The sequence below is a fragment of the Carettochelys insculpta genome, chromosome 1 (assembly GCF_033958435.1).
Source record: "Carettochelys insculpta isolate YL-2023 chromosome 1, ASM3395843v1, whole genome shotgun sequence".
In the NCBI taxonomy this organism is placed as follows: Eukaryota; Metazoa; Chordata; order Testudines; family Carettochelyidae; genus Carettochelys; species Carettochelys insculpta.
Window position 1 is genome coordinate 332783250 of NC_134137.1, and position 18275 is coordinate 332801524.

At 43.8% G+C, this 18275-nt stretch overlaps 1 protein-coding gene across 3 annotated transcripts in view; it reads right to left on the reverse strand.

Annotated features, from left to right (window-relative positions):
- CTTNBP2 (cortactin binding protein 2) overlaps positions 1 to 18275 on the reverse strand; it is a 171494-nt gene that overhangs the window by 124555 nt on the left and 28664 nt on the right. The gene's annotated exons all lie outside the window — the stretch shown is intronic.

Below are 18275 nucleotides of genomic sequence, written 5' to 3' on the forward strand. Positions count from 1 at the left end.
AGCCCAGGACATCTTTAACGATCACCTCAACCATGCCAGGGGCACAGTCAGGCAGACGCTGGGGAGGCTGAAGGGGAGGTTTTGCTGCCTCCTCACTAAGCTGGATGTCAGCCTCCCGAACATCCCCCGGTCATTGCTGCCTGCTATATCCTCCACAACCTTGTGGAGGGCTGCCAGGAGCCCTTCATGCAGGGCTGGGCTGGGGGGCTGGCTAGGAGCAGCTGCCCGCTGCCCTGTGCCGTGAGGCACAGCGGAATGGGGTCAGGGATTCCCTGTGCCGGGACTTCACACAGGGCCAACCCTGACCCCCACCCCCACCCCCAGCCACACACCACACCACCCTGCACAACTCACCCCCTTCCCACCATCACTCTCCCAGGAAGCACCAGGGACATGGGCTAGGGTGGGAATGGGAAACTTGAATAGGGGAAATAAAGTAACATACAATATGAAACGGAATGTGGAAACCTTCGTGTACATGTGGAGACTGGTTGGCAGCAGGGAGGCGGGGGCTTGGGTGGGGGACTGGACTGGAGAAGGGGGCCAGGATGGCGGTTGGGTCAGTTGGTTTGAGGTGTGGGGGACCAGGAGTCACATCCACCACGGCTGCCCCTACTGCCCCAGGACCCCTGCAGGGCTGTGACAGGGATGGGACCACAGGGAGGTAGGGCTGGGGTGGGGGTGCCATGGGCTCTGCCCCCACAGGGTATGCAGGAAGGGCCACTGGGGCTGGGCCAGGAGCGCCCGCCTCCGTCAGCAGCCACCGGGTCAGCTCAAGGTACTCAGCTAGCAACAGGTCTGCCACGCATCGGGTGGCAGCTGGAGGGGTGGCTGCGGGGCGGGCTGGTGAGGGGACAGGAAGCTGGGCGAGGTGGCCAACCAAGGCCTGGAGCACGACATCCATGCTGTTGGCTAGCCTCACTACCACGTCCTGCTCCATCGCCAGCCATTCCTGCAGCATGTCCACCAGCCCCCATATGACAGCCCAGTTGGTGGCCACCTCCTCATCCCTCGACTGCTATCTCTGAGGGGCCCACCCACAGCCGTGGGGGGATGCAGGCTGGGGCAATGGGGTGGCCTCCTAGCCTTCTGCAACTGTGGCCTGCTCCAGACTGCAGGGATGGCCAGCTGGCAAGGGACAGGAGGGGACAGGGGGATGGACCATGAGTGCTGGATCTCCCACTCCCTTGACCCCTGCCCCGCCTCCCTGCCTCCCAGTGGCCCATGGGATCCCAGATGCCCAGGGGTTCCTGCTTGGCAAGGATTAGTGCATGCTCCTCCACTCCCCCCATCCTCAGGTGCATAGACTGTGGGGCTATTCTGGAAGGGGCCCTGTCCCCATCCCTTGCGATGTCCCACTCGCACCGAACGTACCAGCTGTGACCTCCTGAGGCTGGGGCGAGGCCCACCTGGATGATGCCTGGCTCAGTGTTCTGGAGGGAAGGGAGATGACAAGGGTCCCGTCGCTGGAGCGCCCGTCATCGCCCTCAGTCTCAGCAGGCCAGTCTCCGCGCGGGGGACTGGTGGTGCTGGAGGGGCCTGCCTCCTGGCTGCTGTCCACGGTGGGGGCAGGGGGAACAGTGGTGTCCACAAGGTGCTCTGGGCTGGTCACCTCCCTCGGCCCCAGGAGCCTGTGCAGCTCCTGGTAGTGGGGGGCAGTGCACGGGCCATGCTCCCGACTGGCTGGCAGCATCATGGGTCCTGATATACACCTGGCGCAGTTCCTTGACTTTAATTTGGACGCTGCTACCAGGGCCGTTGGGGTGCCCTTGGGCGGCGAGACTGCTGGACAGCTGGTCAAATGCCTCGGCATTGCGGTGGTGGGTTCTGGTTTACCTCTGCCTCTGTCTGGGGGGGGGTCACCTCCTGGTGCCACCCTTGCCTGGGCCCTGTGAGTCCTGGGACCCCTCCCCTGGAGGGGGAGGGGGATCCTGCCATGCAGCCATGGTAAATAGGAGCTGTGGAGTCTGGCAGGTGTTTCAAGCAGGGGCAGTCAAGGGCAGAGCTTGTGCTGCCTCTGCTTGTGGCACACTCTCGGCTTCCTGCCTGGGGTTGCCAGGGAGCTGCTTCCTTTAGGGCAGCTGTCAGGGACCATGAATAGAATTTTGTGTTATGAAAGCAGTTGCATTCTTCCTGATAATGCTGCAGGAGTGGAAGTACCCAACACAAGAGAAGCCAAAAATGAAAGCATTGCATTCAAGAAGTGAATTGACAGCATTGTACAATATCAAAACAAGAAACCAAGAAGGATTTTGACATAGTGCTTCACAGAATGCTTGAGCAGCCCACTTTAATTCATGTGACTTTAAAAAATGAGTTAAAGGTTAATCAAATGTTCATGAAATATTTTTGAGTTTATACCATAGTACCACGCAGCCCACATTCACGCTCATCAACCCTACCCCTCATCAGCACTAACCCTTTGTTCCCCCTCCCCCACCCAAATTTAAATCTCCTCCACCCCATATCAATTTATGGAGATAACACACGTATACAATCCCTGATTAGACCAAAGATACATAAACAATTGGTACACTTAACATGGTCTCACAAATACACTGCAAGAAGTTGCCCTATTTATTACAAAAGGCTACCAGCAAAGATCTAGAGAGTGGATAAGTACAATATAAAGAATTTTGTTTTAGGAATAACAATGTTGCAGGAAATGCTGAGGGTCAGTTGTCTTCAGAGGGATGAATATGGCTGTATGCAATCTTTTAAAGATATAAGAAAGACAGGATGTGTGTCCTGAGAATCTGGGGGTATCAACGGAGATGGCATAGCTTCACTTTTCTTTCAGGTACCTGCAGCAACAGACAAACCACACACACTGCTTTCAAGTGCATCTTTAATTGCTATCTGAATAATCCCAGAGAACCCAGAAAATCAAAATTTAACTCGTGAATCAACATTCCTGTGCTGCTAAGGCAAATCCCAAATCTTTGAAACAGATTTTGGAAAAGAGAATTGAAAGAGCTGAACAACTTTAAAAGAAGTACTTCTGGAAAGGAATCCTGCCAACTAATTTTTCAGAGAAATAGAAACTGTTAAAAATTCGTTTATATTCTTTTGGAAGGACACTGGCTGAGGTGTTTCATTATTCAGAGGTAACAAACAAATCATCTTGTTAATTAATATAGATTAATTATTCATGCTAAAGATTTGTATGCACTTTTTGGAAATAATTTAAGTGACTTAAGATTCTCAGGCCGAGACAATTCACTAATTATAATTTTAAATTCCCATAGTCACTTTAAACTTGTAAACCAAATATATTATTCTGGTGAAAAACAACATGGATAAATACCCTTTGTTTACAGCATTAAAAGACACTGCCATACCTTCGTCTTGGTGCCACAAATTATATATAACTGAAGAATGGGATATTCCTTAATGAAAAAGAAAAGAAAGAAAAAAGAAGAAAAATCCACAAATACACTTGGTAATTATGCAAAAATTTACCAATTTACCTGACAAACAGAAAAGCAATTTACCTTGCAAACAAATTGTACACCAAATTCTAAAGCTTATGGAACTTGCTGCATATCCATGGTCCAACAAAAAGACAGTTTGGCGGACCTTCAGGGAATGCTGCACAGCTCATTTATGTTTTCAATTTTTTAAGGGTTAAGTTGAAAGATTTTGGTTTGTAAATTATCAAGCATTAGTATCAATGACAACTTTCTTTGCTGGTCACTGGGCAAATGTATGACATTCATATGTTGCATACAGGCTTTGCATGCATAGCAGGGCAGCTAAAACCAAAAAGGGATGGAGAAATCTTTTTGTCCTAAGCACATTCACCTCTTGTTCTATTTTTAACTTTTGGAAAGGCACCTAGAACATTAATAAAAATAATATTATTTCCCAGAATTGCCACAAGTGTCAAAGGGGAAAAAAAAATGATCAAAGACTAGTGTTTAAACTATCTTTTTCCTAGCTGATGCTGCAGTGAAGCTGAAACACTGCACTTGTTATATCAGACTCATTTCCACGGCAACAGACTAATGCCACAAATATACAATTATGACTTCCCTAAACGATTAGGCAGAATCTGCATTGAAGCAAGAAAGCTATTATTCAAAAGAATATTTTCAAAATAAAGGCATGAAAAAGGCGATATAAAATGTGCTTCATTTTTTATTACCATTTGTTCAACCCTGTGTCCTGGAAATTTGTTTTACTTCTTTGTAATTTCATCTAATATTGTGTTTTACTTTTATACCTTGCAAGTACTTTTATTCCTTACTTCAGCAATCTGCCTAGTAGTCCAGATGACAGACACTGTTACAAAAAATTGTTGAAAAAAATATACATATGCAGCTTACATCTGCAAAAAAATAAAACAAAAACCCTCACTGCAAAATTGATCTGTATTTCTTAGTCTAATACTTTCAAATCTAGAGAAAAATATGTACTCATTGAAGGATACAAAATTTACAAGTTATTACAAGTTTTAGAAGGGATCTGCTGATATTCCCTCCCCAACTCCAAACTCCCATCTATTTAGGTTACAAAAGAGAAATTTTAAAAATATGTAGCTCGTGTTTATAACTTAATAAGAACAGCAATGTTTCATGATTTCTTTAAAATTAAATGAATAAGTTTGGACCTATTTAAAACACCACACTGATTTGTTGAGAACTAAAACCAACCATACGATGGCACACAAGAATCAGTGGATCTGAACAGATGTTTGCTATGTGAAAATAGAATTTTATATGCTCCAAGCTAACAACAAAAAGATGGCATATGATCTATATTGTAACAAGGAAATATCAACCAGAATAGCGAAAGCAAGAGCGAGTTTGAAGGCAATGGATAAGATCTGGAAAGGCAAAACGATTCACTTAGGAACGAAGCTGAGCATCTTGAAAATGTATGTATTCAGCTGCATGTACGGATGTGAGACATGGACGACAACGAAAGATTCAAAAGAGAAGGATATTGGCGTTTGAGAGTAACTGTTATAGAAAGATCCTGAGAACAGGATAGATGCAGAAGGTCACCAATGAGGAATTATACAGAAGATACAGCTGACAGAGAACCTGCTGCAGAAGGTTATACAATGAAAACTATAGCTATTCAGGCATATCTGCAGAATGAATGACAACCAAAAAGTCAAGACCCTGGTATTTGGCATAATGGACAGTTTCAACAAGAGAGGCAGACGCCACAGAGAATGGGTAGATCATGTAGTAGATTGGTGGAGAGCTAGTCTACAGAAACTAAGCCACTCCCCAGTGGACAGAAAAAGATGGAAGGAAATAGCGAGGGAGGCATTGGACACCAACAGGTGCTGAACCCATGGTCATTGACGATAATGAAGCTAACTAAAATACAAAAAAGTAAACAAAGCATAATTTATGTTTAAATGTCTTTCATTTAATAATCTGAGCTGAAATTAGTTATGGAGATAGGACAATCTTGTTTAAACAAATTTTAAACAAATACAAGTAATCAGTAAGTAACAGAATATATAAACTATAGGAGTAACATTAAAAATGAATGTTTTAAAAATTTTACTTTAAACAAAAAAATAAATATTTGAATCGGTCCTTCATTTACTTGCCAAGTTAGAAGTTCAGAAATTTCAAGTCTTCCGTGCAGCAGCTGATAATAAACATCAAATATACAACTATACACATTACATTGTCACAAAACAATACATGGGAATTAAGGCTGCTATGACATCCCTAACAAAATTTCCTTCCTTGTTAGAGTTTGTTCCTCTAATTTGCTTTTCCAAATAACAACCAGTACTACAACTGTTTCAGCAGACACTTCATTGACTTGTACTGATATGTATTGTGGAATAGTTCCAAAATGTTTTAATGCACACAAGTGGCGGGGAGAGGAAATAGTAAAAGTCTACTTTCTACACACTTTACTGAGGGTAAACAAGTTCTTAACTATGAACAAATCCAGCACACAAAGTTTAAAAAGGAGTATGGAAATGTTGAGAAGAAAAACATGTTCACAGACCTCATTCTATGCAATAACTGTAAAAGCATTTCAAACATCTGCAGGAGCCATTAATTGAAACTAAAAATACACTAGTGAACACATAAAGAGTACACGTAGTAACAGAATTATTTACAGTGAGGTCCTCAAGGAGTGGAAAAAAAGGCCTATTAACATGGTCACTACTCTGAAGTGCTCAAGGTTAGTCAAGCATTAAAACTTGCAAATTACATTAGTAGTTCCGTCAATTTACTAAATAATCATACTAGCTATTAGTTGAAGTTGACTTCCCTGTGGGAATGTTTTTATATTTTTAAATTGTTTTTGAGAACTAACAGGCTTTTTTATTAGTGAACATTTGTCATGCAAATATGTATACAAATAAAATATATTTTAAAACACTAGGAATATTACACTCTCTCAGATTTCTAAATATGTGATAAAAGTTTCAGAATAAATTGCTCGACAAAAAATAAAGGATGAAACATCACACACCAAGAACCACTCTTGAACAAAATTATCACTATTGTCAACTGAAATTTTTCCTGAGTCACGAGAGCATGAACAGGAGGAACACAAATGCTATCAAATGACCATATTTGAAAGAAATTCATTGAGTAGACTGCCTGTATTCTACATACTCTTCTGCTTGTTTTTAAATACAAATGTAAAGACCCATTTTCAAAATCTCACAATGGAGATGTTGATGTATTGGTTTGGTGTATGCAAGATGGTAAGAATGAAACTCAAGCTTATAAGTGGCAATGACTTCGTGAAATATATCTTTGTGAGTGTGTAAGAATAAGAGGCATCTAATTTGTCTTTGGAAGCCTAGATCCATCATAGTAATACTGCTGTAAAAATTCTACAGCACTGTAATATTAGGTACCTCACTTTCCTGATATGAACTCTTTCTGTAACACAGATGTTACTAAGCTTACTTTTCTCAAAAATACTCTAAACAAAGTATCTGTTTCCTGGATAAACAGTAATGTTTACTGAGATAAACCACAGATTTGAGACACTATTTAAGAAGATATTGGAGAACTGTTAAGAATTGTTTTATGTTCAAAGCTCAGTTAAGTTATAATCTAAATGATATATTCTATACAATAAAAAGTGGGGAGAATTATTTAAAACTGAAAACAAAAGAGATGTAAAAGGGTTAAATTAAAATGCTATAGCTTTAAAAAAGCATATTGGATTTGTAGAAGGAAGTTTAAACTAGAAGATGAGATAATTTAAAATGTAGAATGAAAATAGTACATGCATTCATTAAGCCTTTAGAACTACAAAGGTTCTTTCTACAATAAATATGCTTCTTCAGGACCATTGTCTATGGATACTGACAAACATGCCTTTCAGAATGCTGGTAGAGTGAGGAATAGAAAGGAAGAATGACAGATAAGGGAAACTTTGTACTTGACTGTGATACACAATTGGTATCTACAAGCATACTAAGATCATTCAAACATAAATGATGCTCTGAACAGTCTCTGGTCTTCAACCTTTCCAACTGTACTGCTGCAGAATCTCTTCTACTTCACTGAGGCTGTGTCTGCACTGAGCCCTAGTGCCGACAGTTTGATGCAAGTAAGCAGCCTCGCAAATGCAAACTGATGGGTTATTTCCATATTTGTGTGAATAATGTGCATGTTCATGGGGCTAATTTGCATAATTACAGCACAACTCAAGCCCTGTAGATGTGGGTCTGCCAGCAAAAAAAACCCTTTGTTGGCAGTCCGATTTTTTCCAGACATAAGGGTCTGCCAACAAAGGGTGTTTTTTTTTTTTGGCTGGCAGAACCACATCTACACAGCTTGATTTCTGCTGTGAATATGCAAATCAGTCTCCTGAATATGCACATTTCATAGATATGCAAATGAACCTCCACTTTGGTGCAAATAAACAGTCTCAAAAAATGCAAACTGTCAGTACTAGGGTTCAGTGTAGACACTGCCTGAATGTTTTTATATGATAAAAAAGTCTCCTGGCTTTTCTAACAAGGTTTTTTTCCGGCCCTCACAGAGCAGTCAACCTAATGTACCCAGTTTTCCAGAAGCCACACTGGCAGCCTCGAACTGATTCTGGGTTAAGAATTTCACAATTTCACTTCAACATCAGGACACTAGTTCCAATAATTTTAAATCAGGATCATATAAAGGAGTCTGCAGTTTGGTTGTTGAGCCAAAGTGGCCCTTTTTTGGTTTTCAAATGCTATGTCTACACTAGACATATAAGTCAGCCACTGATACGCAATTTTAGCTGTGCCAATTGTGTAGCTAAAACTGATTTATCCACAGTCAACTACCATGTCGGTTGACACAGCAGAAGATTGGTGGGAACATTTCTCCCTTTGACCTTCCTAATTCCTCGCCTCTTGCAAGAAGTACATGGGTCAACATTGACCCCTGGGGTGTCATTTCACACGACCTCAGAAGACTGACAACTAATCGTCAGTGGTAATGTGACTGTAGCCCTACTGTGTTAACTTAGTGGTATATGTTTCAGTTGGGCCTCTACTATGGTGTTTTTGAAAAGTTTCCATGCAGCTTGCAGAGACTTCTCTTTTGGCCACTGTTCCTCTTAATGTCTGTTTAATCTCATTTTTTCATACAGTAGGGTTGCAACACTGGCAAGGGTTCAGTGCCGAGAACCCTGGCGAACGTTGAATTTTGTGAATATGGCAGCCGTCGGTGCTTCCCGCCTGGAGCCCCAGGGAAGTGGTGGCCACGGGTGCTCCTGCCAGGAGCCCTGGCGAAGCAGCAGCCGCTGGTACTCCCCACCCCAGAACCCCGGAAAGTGGCAGCCTTGCTCACACATAATTGAATTCACGAACCTTAAGCTGGTGAAGGTGGAAACCTTGCTGTATACTCCCCCGCTTTCTGAAATTAAAGGCCACAATATTGGGCTGCTGTGGTGTTTTACCCACTGCAGGAATGTTGCATTTTATTACATTATGGTGACTCTCTTCAAGCAGTGAAGCTATATTTACCTCTTAGACCAGATCCTGTAATCCATTTAAGACTAAGTCAAGAATTGCTTCTTTTCTTGTGGGTTCCAGAACCAGCTGCTCCAAGAAGCAGTCATTTAAGATGTGAAGAAACTATCTCCGCATCCCATCATGTACCCAGTCACTATGGGTATATGTGAAATCCCCCATTATTATTATTATTATTATTGAGGTTTTCTTGTATTTTTATAGCCCCTCTGATCTCCCTTAGGATTTCATAGTAACTATTAGCCTGTGGGTCTGGGGGTCAGTAATATATCTCTACCGCTGTTACTAGAGCATGGACTTACTATCATTAGTGATTTTGTGGAACATTTTGGTTCATTTAAGATTTTTACTTCATTTGAGTCTACACTTTCTTTCATGTACAGTGACACCCCCTACCAGCATTACCCTGCTCTATCCTTCAGATATATTTTGTACCCTAGTATTATTGTGTCCCACTGATTATCCTCATTCCACCAAGTTTCCACAATGCATATTATAGCAATATCCTCCTCAATATGAAGCACTCTATTTCAACCATCTTATTTGAACTTGCAGCAGGGATTTTTTTTCTGCTGGGACACTGCGGATGCCTGGCTCTGGGAAAGGGCATAGATTTAGAGCTGGGGGTGTCTGGTTCTAGGGAAGGGGGAGGGCCCTGATTTAGAACTGAGGGTGCCTGACTCTGGGGGATGGGGAGGTCATTCATTTAGAGCGGGGGAGGCACAAATTATGGGGGTGGTTTGGGGCTTGAGTTCCAGCACCTCTTCTCCTAGAAAAAAAGCACTGACTTCCAGCATTTGTGTAAGCACTTTAAGAATTCATCACAATTTAGCTGCCATTTCCTGATGTGTTTGAATGGCACTCTTTCACTTTACTGTTTTTCATCTGATCCTACCCACCTTCCAGCCTCTCCTCCTTAACAGAGCATGGAGAATTTCTATTTATAGACCCTCCCCAAGAGATGTCTCTGTCCAACCCATTTGCTCATCTGCACGTCAGCCTTCCCACAGTCCTTAGTTTAGGAGCCGCTCTATGACCTTTTTAATGTTAAGTGCACACAGTCTTGTTCTGTTTTGGTTTAGGTGGACTACACCCTTCCTGTATAGGCTAAGAGCACACATGTCGAGCTCCAAGACTACTAGAGGCTGCACAAATTGAAACAATGGTAGCTTTCAGGGCACCAAGGAAACGTACTTCCACTGGAAAATTATAATTATTATTAGAGATTATGTTTTAAGTACATTTTATAATTTTTTTCAGATCTTGTTTGAATATAATAATAATTTTAATTGGATTATACTTAACATGAATTTCATTTTTTTTTTTAAATTGACCAGGCCACATATTTGACATGCTTGCATAACTCTAAGACCTCTTTATTGAACAATAGTAATTCAGACCCCATCACCTAGTATGTACTAGTTGGGATTACATTATCCAGTGTACATTGGTTTTTACCAACAAAGAATTTTAGTGGCTATATTCTTGCCACAGCACCTAGTTTTGTGATTAATAGGCATATGTTAATCTGTATTCCCTTATCAAAAGTTTTGCTGAACTTGAGGTTGCTGAAGGAGCATGATACCACCAGCATCCTCAGAGCTGTATTAATGAACTTCTACCTCAACAAATTATTGAATATGAATTTATGAACCTGTCCTTAGGAACACATTTTAAAAAACATTGGCAGATACATGTAAATGCATCTGAGCAAGTGCAACAAGGATGTATCTTTTTGTTAACACAGGATACACCTCCTGTTCTTGCTTACGTTTGGGCAAGCTGACTGGGAGACAGTTTGTTAAGCACAGATTGCCTTTTTTATTGTGTTTTGTGCAGTAGCTAACCTAAGAGGAACTTGGTCTACGCCTGAGCTCCTAGATGCTAAGCCAGAGAAGTGCTGATCTTTGAGCCTCCCACCATTGGTCCTTCCACAGCTCGGATGGGCTTCCCTAGGGAATTTCACAAAAAGCCCCCTGGTGCTGAGGCTGGCTCGTGTGAAAACCCCTGGGGTGGCCAGAGATGGGCATGTGCCAGAGGAGCACTTTGAGATCTGCAGGGGGCCATGGCATGGGGCTTCGCACAGCTGGAGCCAGGGGGGGTACTCAGACAAGTTGCAGCTGGGCCCTGACCCTCTTGCTAGCTGGGGCAGGGAAGGGCTGAGTGGGCAGGCACCAGCCCAATCTCCCACTGCCTGGGATGTGTGAGGGTTGCTGGTTAGCCACCGTCGCTGCAGACTCAACGTTGCCAGGGCAGCCACACAACAGTTGCCTTGAGCCAGCAGAATTCATGAGGTGCCTGGCCTGGAGGGACTCGCAGCAACTCTGTGAAGGGGTCTCTGTGCCAATAGCTGGGCTCATCTTAGGCACACGCGGGGCCCAGCTCAGGTGGGTCTGGGAGGCAGGGGTTAGGGCAGTGGGACTGAGGGAGAGGACTTGAGAGGAGGCTTTGCCTCAGGAGGGTCAGGGGATCCCTAGGAGCTCACCCCAGAGCAGCTTCTCACCATGGTACCCATGGAACATGTTCTTGCTCCTCTTGTGATGGTGGTGGTGATGCTGGCCCCAGCTGCCCCGAGTGTGCCTGCTTGGTACATGCATTGGGGCTAGGAGCGAGGAGAGGGGCTGTCCAGTGCATTTAGCAGCAGCACCTAGTTCTCAGGGCCACAACCTCTGCCTCCTTGTCTAGGTTAAACAATATAACCAGATGGGCTGCACTTAGATGTGCAGTCCTAAGGATGGGAAGCACAACCCTAGGGACAGGGAGAAGGAGATAGATGGTGGTGGTCAGGGACTCCCTCTTAAGAGGGACAGAGACATCCATCTGCCTTCTGGACCTAGAATCCTGGCAAGTTTGCTGGGTGCCAGGAGCTAGAATCCAGGATGTTACAGAATCTCTTCCCAAAAAAAACCACCACCAAACCCGCAGACTATTATCCCTTCCTACTTCTCCTTATAGGAACTAATGATACAAGCAAGAGCAATGTTGACAAGATCACTGCAGATTACATGACCCTAGGAAGAAAGATCAAGGAATATGGAGCACGAGTGGTGTTCTCGTCCATCCCTCCTGTCGAAGGAAGGGGTCCGGGTACGGATTGTCAAATCACCAATGTAAATGCGTGGTTGCGCAGGTGGTGTAGCAAAGGAGGATTTGGTTTCTTTGACCATAGGATTCTGTTTCAGAAACCAGGATTGCTAGGAAGAGATGGGATCTACCTAACGAAGAGAGGAAAGAGCATCTTTACAGGCAGGCTTGCAAACCTAGCGAGGGCTTTCAACAAGGTTTGTCGGGGTACAGTGACATGTGGGAAAGGAGTAAGGTAAAACAAAGTAGGTTTCTCAAGTGAAGATGAGAAAGTGGGCCAATCAGCCACTTCTCTAAGGTGCCTGTACACAAATGGAAGAAGCCTCAGAAATAAACAAAAGGAACTAGAGGCCCTGGCACAGTCTAAGTAGTATGAAGTGACTGGAGACTTGGTGGGATGATTCGCATAACTGGAGTGCAGTCATAGAAAGGTATAAACTGTTTAGGCAGGACAGGCAGGGCAGAAAAGGAGAAGGAGTTGCACTCTATGTGAGGGAGCAGTATGATTCCTCAGAGCTCCAGTATAAGGGGGGAGAAAAGCCAGTTGAGTGTCTTTGGGTTAAGCATAGAGGTGGAAGCAATAGAAGTGATGTTGTAGTTGGTATCTGCTATAGACCACCAGATGAGGATTTCTTCAGACAGCTAAGAGAAGCTTCCAAATCACAGGCCCTGGTTCTCATGGGAGACTTTAATTGTCTATACATTTGTTAGGAGACCAATACAGCAGCACACAGACAATCCAGGAAGTTTTTGGAGAATGTTGGAGATAAGCTTCCTGCACAAGTGCTGATGGAACTGACCAGGGGCCATGCACAACTTGATTTGCTGCTCACAAAGAGGGAAGAACTAGTAAGAGAGGTACAAGTGGGTGGCAACCTGGGCTGCAATGACCACGAGATGGGAGATTTCAGGATCCTTACAAAAGGAAGAAAGGTGAGCAGTAATCTACAGACCCTTGATTTCAACAGAGCAGACTTTGACTCCCTGAGAGAACTGATGGGCATGATCCCCTGGAAGATGAAGGGGAAAAAGAGTTCAGAACTGGCAATATTTTAAAGAAGCTTTGCTGAAGGCACAGGAATAATCCCACTGCACAGTAAGAAATGCAAATATGGTAGACAATCAGCTTGGATTAACAGAGAAATCTTTGGTCATCTTAAGCTCAAAAAGGATGCATGTAAGAAGTGCATACTTAGCCAGACAACTAAGGAAGAGTATAAATATACGTCTGGAAAATGCTGGGCAGTAATCAGGACAGCAAAGGCACAATTGAAACTGCAGCTGGCAAGGGATGGGCAGGGTAACAAGAAGGGTTTCTACAGGCATGTTAACAATAAGAAGGTTATCAGGGAAGGTGTGGGGCCATTACTGGATCAAAGAGGTAACCTAGTGACAGATGATGTAAGAAAAGCTGAAGTACTCAATGCTTCTTTTTCCCCCTCAGTCTTCACGGACAAGGACAACTCCAACACTACAGTGCTAGACAATGTAGTATGGGAAGGTGGAAGGTAGCCCTTGGTGGGGAAGGACTGAGGTAAGAGCTACTTAGAAAAACCGGATGTACACAAATATATAGATCTCAATTTAATGCACCCACAGGTACTGGGGGAATTGGCAGATGTCACTGCTGAGCCTTTGGCCATTATCTCTAAAGACTCTTGGAGATAGGGAGAGATTCTGGGTGACTGGAAAAAGGTAAATGTAGTGCCCACCTTTAAAAAAATGAAAGGAGGACAATCCATGGAACTATAGGCCATTCAGCCTTTCCTCTGTACCTGGGAATGTAAAACGGAAGGGATCCTCAAGGAATCCATTTTGGAGCACTTGGAAGAGGGGAAAGTGATCAAAAGTAGTCAACATGGATTCACCAAGGGCAGGTCAGGCCTGACCAATCTGATTAGCTTCTATGACGAGATCACTGGCTCTGTGGACATGGGGAAGTCAATGGATATGATATACCCTGACTTCGGCAAAACTTTAGATACAGTCTCCCACAACATTCTTGCCCATAAGTTAAGGGAGTATGGATTAGATCCATGGAATATAAAATGGATCAAAAGCTGGCTTGATGGTCGGGCCCAACAGGTACTGGTCAATGGCTTGATAACTGGATGGCAGTCAGTTTCAACTGGAGTGCCCCAAGGCTCGGTTCTAAGGCCAGTGTCGTTCAACATCTTTATAAATGGACCTGGATGAGTGACTGGATTGCACCTTAAGCAAGTTTGAGGATGACACTAAACTAGGGGGAGAGGCAGATACTTTGGATGTTAGAGATAAGATCCAGACTGACCTGGATAAATTGGAGGATTGGGCCAAAAGAAACCTGATGTGGTTCAACAAGGAGAAGCATAGACTCCTGCACTTGGGACTGAAGAATCTCAAACATTGTTATAGGCTGGGGACCGACTGGCTAAGCAACAGTACAGAGGAAAGGGATCTAGGGATTATGGTGGATGAAAGGCTGGATATGAGTAAACAGGGCGTCCCTGTAGCCAAAAGGCCAACAGCATATTGGGCTGCATTAGGAGGAGCATTTCCAGCAGATCTAGAGAAGTTTTTGTTCCCCTCTATTCAACACATTTGGCCTACTGTATCCAGTTTTGGGGCCCCCAGTATAGAAAGGATGTGAATACATTCAAAAGGGTTCAGTGGAGGGCAACGAAAATGATTAAGGGGCTGGAGCACATGACCTAGGAGGAGAGGCTGAGGGATTTGGGCTTATTCAGTTTGCAGAAGAGAAGACCAAGAGGTGAGTTGATAGCAGCCTTCAACTTCCTGAAAAGGTGCTGTAAAAAGGAGAGAGAGAAACTGTTCTCGGTGACAGATGGCAGAACACTGAGTAATTGTCTGAGAGGAGTAGGTTGGATATTAGGAAAAATAACATCACCAGGCAGGTGGTGCAACACTGGAACGCGTTGCCTAGAGAGGTGATGGAATCTCCATCCCTAGAGGTTTTTAAAGTCCCTGCTTGACATAGTCATGGCTGGGACAACTTAGTTGAGGTTGATCCTGCTTGAAGCAGGGGGCTGGACTCGATGACCTCTTGAGTTCCCTTCCAGTCCTATGATTCTATGATAAACGTAGCAGAGGCCACAAAAAATTCCATCAGGCCACATGCAGCTCCCAGGCCACATGTTTGATATGCTTGGGCTAACTCTTTCCCAAAAGTTTCCCTAGTTCCTAATAAATCTGAAACAGTCTTCCATACACCATTGTATCATCCACACATTCAGACCCTGCAGCTGTGCCTATCTACCTGGCCCTGCATGTGGAACTGAAAGCATTTCACAGAATGCTATCATTGATGTCTTAGATTTCAATCTATTTGCTAGCAGCCTAAATTTGGCCTCCAGGACCTCTCTCTTAGCCTTCTCGATGTCACTGGTACCTACATGTATCATGACCCCCAGGTCCTCCCCAGCAATACACCCAAGTCTATCTAGATGTCTTGATAAATTTGCAACCTTTGTACTAGATAACCAGGAAAACCATATGGTGACTTGCCTATCACCAACCCCGCTATATGTTTCTTATGAGCTAATCCCCCATTACTAACACCTGCCTTTCCCTAATGACTGGAGTTCCCTCGCTGAGAGAAAGTCAATATATGGTCTCGCAGGGCCAGGAGTTCCTGGCATTGAATGGGCACATATACCACTATCCCATAGGGCAGGTTATTACACATGCTACATTGGGTGTAATAAAAAGGGTAACTCCCACTCTGTTGCTGGGTTTCTGCCTACATTCTCTCCTTCCAATAACCAGATTCTTGATAGGGTTTCTATTTAAATTGGGTGGCTTTGGTTTTAATTTAAAGGAATGGCAAGTATCTACTCCACTTCAAAGTACCCCATAAAACTTCCTTGTTTGCTAAGCTCCAACAAACACATAACTGATGCAACCCAGATGGGACATAAGCCCACAAACCCCAAATCCAGAGGATGATGCCTTATTCATTAGCCCACTGGAGCACCCCTCACTGCTTACCAATATGTGCATGGCAGGAGGGCAGGGGGGAGGGGGCAATGGCAGAGGTGCAGGTATCACTATTTGACCTTATGTGATTTGAAGTCTTATTACAGCATCATAATAACGTTCAAGCTAATACATCTAAAATTACTTCACATCTATGCTATTAGTATTTTTATGACTACGGGGTTTTTACAGCTGTTAAGCCAATGTCTTTTAAAAGAGTTCCCACATAGCTTGTTGATAATTATCTGCATTTACAGGTCTAACCTGCATGTAGGCTTTATGCTAAGAGCCAAACATCTTTGTCTCTTCAGGTAAGTAGGAAAACTGATGGGGGGGTAGGGAGGACAGTAGTTTAAATAAGAAGCAGATTAATTTGTTTATACCTTGTGGCCCTCATCCTTCTCCACTCAGCTCGAAGCCATCTGCATGGATTTTCCAAAGCAAAATCTCTAATATCAAGCCATGCTTTAGGATCACGATACAGGAAAGTATGGGCACAAAACCAAGGCTAAATCAAGGCATTTCCCAAAATCTGAGTTCCGCACAACATGTCAATAGCATAACACACAGTTATCTGGTGCTTAGCTGATTCCCAATGTATTTGCTTGGTTCTTTTTTCTAGCTTCCTAATATTGCTGGTAAAGTACTAGAAAGTGGAGAAAAGAGACAGTCACTGTGAGGTCATTCAGCACAGAAGGCTACACTGAAGCAAAGGTGAAGGACGCAGTGAAGGTGAAGTACCCATTTCAATGCACAAACTACTGATCAAGGCAGCATGAGACACTTCACTAAGCAGCTGCCGTGGATAAATGTATGCACAAGCAGGAGGTGCCTGACAATAAGGAGTAAATTTGTACATGAAAATAGCTTCTAAAGCAGTAAACGCTTAATAGACCCCCAAAAGGCTAGTAAAACTTGGGAAGGGGTTATGAAAAGCAGAAGGATCCAACAGAATGTGGGAACTGCCAGACTCTTCCCCCACCCCCACTCCCGTCCCACCCCCCCGCATCTTCTGTCCTCCTCACAAGCACTTCTGTATGGAATTTGTGGGTGCGCACCAAGTTTAAGGGGACCCTGTGGCTCCTGAGCATTTACTGGGACAGGTCGGGGTAGCCTGAGGATACTACAAATTCAAATGTCTGAAAAACAGGAAATACAAAGTTAAGGTACACGTCACCACATGTGAGGGGAGGGGCTAGCTGGAGCAGCAAAAGGACTAAGTGCATCAGCGGCATGACTGATGAAGTCTTGGCTGAAGGAGGGGTGGAAGGCATGGGACCTGGCTCAGTGTACTGCTTAAGCTACACAAACCAAGGAAATGTGCTCTGACAGATATAGTGATTTCCTGCAATATCCCAGGCAAGTTATAATGAATTTTTAAAATGTCTCAGGAGTTTAATCTATTAAACACTGTAAATACTTATGTTTTGTGGAAGTTTTTGTAAAAAGTCAAAGGGGGACGATCAGTCTAAAGCCTGGAAAACATTAGGAGTTTCAAAGGATTATTTGAAACAATGGGGCTAAACAATGAACTTTTAAAGTTAAGTGGGTTGCCCAGGAAATCTCTAGAGGGAGATGTATGCAAAATGTACTTGTGAAACACACTGCTTTTGAAGCCTCACTGTGAAAAGGGAACCTTTATCTGCTGATCATCTATATATGAGCACAAGATCAGAGGCCTAATCTGTATACAGAAGTGACACACACTTTGTATACCTAGAAAAATTCTCTACCATGGATTGAAGGACTGATCACCATCCAGAGCCCTTTCTGATGCTGGGGTGATAGCCAGAAAGCTTAAAGAATAAAAAACCTGCAGCCATGCTAATGTCTTCTCTGTAATGACTTCACTTAAGAATAATAAATGTGCTTGCTTCGAGAGATCTGTGTGGCACCCTATATCTGGGAGCAATTCCCCTGTACACCATTTCTGAAAAGAAACGTGATGCAGGCCTGTGTAAGCAATCTCGCTGGGGAATTCAAAGATGACAGAGATCTTTGTGCAGTGTGGACAAATCCTGGTTCCAGAGAACAGACATCTCCCTTCACAAAGAGAGACTGTTGAGGAGCCAGGAGTTAGACTGGGTACCCTGACTGGACCAGAGGACAGGAAAAATAGTTACCTGAACTGTGATGTGAAAATCCTCCACAAAGCATGAGCTTGTGTTTTGTGTATGTGGCAACAGTGGCCACCAGACAACAAGGAGCAATTTTTTACATGCGAATGGCCTAACGGGAGAGGAAAGGGAAG